The following is a 5,086-nucleotide window of genomic DNA, read 5'->3' as shown; positions in this document are numbered from 1 at the left end:
AGCTATAAAGAAAGATAATCTTGAGGCCTTTATAGATAAATGGTCAGAACTACAGACCATACTCATAAGTGAAATAAAGCAGACCTGCATGTGCAAGCACCGCATTGTCTCACTAGTGTAAAACCTGAAAAAGTTAATAAAAACTTGGAGGTATGATAGACATTGTAAAATGAAAGGAAAATGCTCAAGGGTAAAGGGCAACTGGGATGTGGGAAAAGAGAAGTGAAAGAAGGAGAGATTTTTGTATTTGTGTGTACAGGATAGTTAACATAGTTGATCTTCTGCCTTCTATTTCTTTGCTGAAAGAAACAGTTAATGAGTCCTTCACTGATCAATATTGCATGTTTGTATTTGTTTTCATGAGAAACCACTTTGAAGATATCAATATGTAATACAACAAGCACTGTTAATTTCCCAGCACTTTGTTTGTAACTCTGCATTGTTTGCATTGTTCTTTTGCTATTTTTAAAATGTTGTCTGTCTGTTAATGTTTTCTTCCTTTTATTTTTAAAATAAAAAAACCCCACAAAAAACAAAGTACAGGAAATGTGAGTTCGTTTGGAGAGACTGTGGGGGATTGGAGGAATCTTCTGTCAGCCTTCTTCCTAGGACACAATGGGCACATGTATACCTTATCTATCTTAAACGTAGATAAGGACCACCTTCTAAAAAACACAGAAGGGAAACAATTGAAAGACCATTATGCATCAAACTAACAAATGTAACATAATATGTAATTTAATTTCTTATTCACTTAGGAGAATATATTTCCAATTAAAAATAAAGAAATCACCCAAAGTGTAAGTAAAAACATATAATTCAAGTTATCAATTCTCCCCTCCCTGCCTCATAAGCTATCCCTCCAAAATATCCCCTTGAATCAGGGAGAATGCTGAAGGTTTCATTGGAGGTAAAGAAGAAAATGTTTATATCACAAAAACTAACCTGGAGTGGCAAGTCTCGGGATCATTCACTAGGTGCCTATTGTCTGGCTGGTGGTCAGTGGATGGAGGAAATCATGAAAAAGATCTAGGATTATGTCTAAAATATGGTAAACATGAAAGATGTCTAAACAACAACCAATTCTGTTTAAAAATCCAGAAATTTCTGGCTATATTGAACTTGCAAATCTTCCCAATCAAACCCATGGAAAATTGTGAAAAGGGGTTTTGAGTTCACAGTGATAGTGGTCAGGTTTAGAAAAATTAACCCTAATAAATAGCATATTCCTAACTGATTTCTTCTCAGAAAAAAAAAGTCATACCAAAAGCTGCAGAGAAAATTGAAATAACTGTCCAGTAAGGCTGCGTATAATCTAGTTGGACATACCTACCCAATTGGCTATTGTAACACCATCAATTACAAAAATTATTCCAAAGTTATTATTTCCTATATTGAGGAGTAGTGTGAATGGAACCCACATATAAAAAGTAGTTTGAACAGACAGCACTTCATTGAAAACAGGGTCATGATGGCTTTTATTTTACTACACATTTTGGACATGGATGTAAATAAGCTTTTAGAAGTGGCATTTATTAATGTGACACCCAGGAAGATGAATATGCACCTGTCATTGCAAAAACCAACACTTTCACTATGAGGGAACAGAAACAGTGGAAGAAAAGGATTCTGGATACCACTGAAAAACATAGCATCAAAATCTATCACTTACCTGATGCAGACTCAGGATCAGGTGAGAATTATAAAGAGCAGACTGGATTTCTCAATACCAATGTCCTACTGCCTGAGGTTCTACTGTTTGATTGAATCCAAAGGCAAGAAGGTCAGAAGCTGTCTCTATTTGTTGGGTACTGTGCACACAAGAACAACTTTCTGGAGCTGAGAACAATGTACACCACTTACATGCCCAGGATGTGAGCCAGGTCCTTCACTGTGAGAACTATTCCACGGAGCTCAAAAAAGGAGGTAAGTGAGTGCAGAATGACAGCATGAGAAAAGGCCAGATCTTGCTACAAAAGGAAGTTGAACTCTACTACCTGCAAAGAATGATGACAAGGATGCAGGTGCAGATGCAGATACCACCACAGACAGTGTCCTGTGAGCCTCGGACTGAGAAAGAAAACATTCCAAACAAGTACTACAGCTGTGTGTTTTCATGAGATCATGGGACTGTGTCTGAGAATTTACAGGACTGTGTATGAGAATGTACTTTTCTTAACTTTTTATGTGTTGGGTTTTTTGTATAAAGAACATTTGTATTTAATTTTATGTTATTTTTTATATTTCATAAGGTGAACTTTTATTTTCTTTCTTCTTAGCAAACTGTTATGCTAGAATTGATTTCCAAGAAGCAGTCAGCATGAATAGTTGTTATTGAATTTCTGTGAATTAGTTGGTCTAACTTACTAATAATTACATTATTAAACACTATGATTTACATATAGAACCTTCAGACTTATCCAATATGTTCCTGTCTGGTAGAATTCTAAGGACAAGTTTTTAAACTACTGTGCACTTTGTAATATATAAATCTGTGCTGACTTTATGCAAAGATATTTACTTATCAAGTATCATCATGTGAAGACTCTTAATTTCTTGGATTTTATGTTTGTATACAACACATAAGCCCAGTTTTGCTGTTATAGTTTAATATCGTGATTCATCTGCATGTGTACACATTTGTTAGCAAAATAAAACAGAATCCTCTAATGAGATAAATGTTTATCCTTAAATAGCCTTTAATTGCTAGTGTACATTAACTGCACAAATAACAGATTTCAGGGGACATTTTCAGGCACTACACAATGCACTTTGATCACCTCCACCTCCTTTTCATCCTCAGCACCATGCCTTTCCCCGTCACTCTTCCTCTTTCCTTTCTTTTTTCCTCTCACTTCCACTTCCCTGACAGTCTCCCTTGTATTTTCATGAGGTTTTCTTCTAGATTCCACATGTGAGAGAATACATGTGATAGTAGTCTTTCTGAGTGTGGCTTATTTTACTTAACATGATCATCTCCAGTTTCATGCATTTTCCTGTAAAATAACGTGATGTTTTTCTTCTATATGGTTGAATAATTCTCCATGAGTATATATACATTTTATTTATCCACTTTTCTACTGATGATCACCTAAGGTGATTCTGTTAATTGGGTATTGTGGATTGTCTCCCCATAAACAAAGGTAGGAAGGTCTCTCTATGGTATGCAGATGGGCATTGCTTTGGAAATGTGCCCAAAGGCGGTACAGCTGCACCACATGGTAGTTCTATTCTTAATTCTTTCAGGAATCTTCTTGTTGATTTCTATAACTGGCATACTAACTTACATTCCCACTGACAGTATATAAGACTTCCTTTCTCCCTATATTTTTTTCTTTTTTGTTTTCTTGGTAATAGACATTCTGACTAGGATGAGAAGGAATTTCAATGTAGTTTTTTAAATAGCTTTTTCAAAACAGAGTTTTAGGGGTTAGTTTTAGGAAGTCTTTGGATTCTAATTGTAGACCATTTTTAAACTACCATGCAGAGAACTCACCATAAACCACTTTTTCTAGTATTCTCCACTCACAATTCTTGTGTGGCGCTACAGGGAAAATCAAAGTACCTATGAGCTCCAGGTTTTATATTGCAACTAAGACTCTTCACTATACAATGAGAACCCAGGATGTAAACTATGTTTACTCAGCTGAATTAGAAAATAAATTCTTAGGAAAATTGGCAGCTGACTTGTTTATAAGATAACCTTTTTCTGTTTTGTATTCCACTTGCCTGGATGTTCTGTAGTTACAGAAATTCTATGATTTCTGTATTTTCTCCAAGATGGGTCTCAGTGGTGGAAACTGGGGTCCTTTGGTCAACATGTCCCTGAAACCAGACATGTCCCTGGACAGTTCTCCTGCCCCAAGCCTGCAACACTCTCCCAGATGTTCATTAAGTTTTCCTGATTCAGGTTTTCTCCAGCTGGCCCCATTTCAAATGATTTTACACTGGGAAGAAAATAGCAGTGGTTGTTTTTAATAGTTCAGACTGCCTCATTTATTTTTAGCCACTCCTATTTTCTTCATTTCCAAGATTTTCTGTAAGTTCTCCTTGTGTGGGATAAGAATGAAAGAGATTTCAAATCTTCAGACTATGCCCACAAACAAAGCGGTACCTGGCCTGTCTTCTGTGCACTGTGGCGTCATCCCTTCTCTCTCCTTCCCTTTCCTCCTGTGTCTCTATGTAGTACATGCCAGACGTCACTTTTTTCATCATTTCTACTGACATCAGGAAATTCAGGCACAGAAAATGTCAGCTAAAGGGAAACAACATTTGCAAAGGAAGCAAGTGCTTATTCAGCCCACTCTTTTTTGCTATAAGACTTGAGATGTTGAAAATGCTTAATTTAAGTATGAGACAAGATTGGGGGTGGGGTTGAGATTCCTGTTGTTTTGGTGAGAAAAAATAAAATAAGATAGTCAAGAAGTATTATTTATGCAGCTGTACCACAGAAAACAATCTGATGTTCTTGCTAACTTTACCCCTTCACTGGTGCACAATCATGAGTGGTCAAAGGCTGTGTGTTCAAGCTCATTGTGTGAAGTTCATACGAAGAGAAGGATTATGTGCCTTTAAAATATATCTGCTCAAGGACCCATTATTTTGGTTATTTTTACATGTATGAATTTGTAAAACTTCTCTAGTAAAAGCTGTAAAAATAAGCATCTTCAAGTGATCAGTGAAAACCCCCTGGATGTTTGAGTTGTTCCTTCATGAGGGTTATGTGAGGTGGAAGGTCCTACACTGTGACACTTCTAAATCCCCTTCTGTTTTGTTACTCAAACCTAATTTTTATTTTTTCTGATTGATGATTGCTCTTTTAGTAAGAGATAACCTGTATCTATAGAAATGCATTTTGAAATGCACATTTTAGACAATTTTGTATCCACTTAAACTATCCTTTTCAGTACAGCACTACTGTTTAGATAATGCATGACAATACACACACACACACACACACACACACCATCTTTGGCTTGTCTCAGCTCTTAAGCCCCTTTCCGCAAAGCTTCCTTGACAAAAAGGGCTCTTTTTCCTGCATAGTCCTCATGTGAGATTTGGCCTTGGAAACTTACATCTATCTGCA

This window comes from Chinchilla lanigera, unplaced genomic scaffold (assembly GCF_000276665.1).
Source record: "Chinchilla lanigera isolate Chin_1 unplaced genomic scaffold, ChiLan1.0 scaffold00011, whole genome shotgun sequence".
NCBI lineage: Eukaryota > Metazoa > Chordata > Mammalia > Rodentia > Chinchillidae > Chinchilla > Chinchilla lanigera.
Note: the sequence above shows the minus strand (reverse complement) of the source record.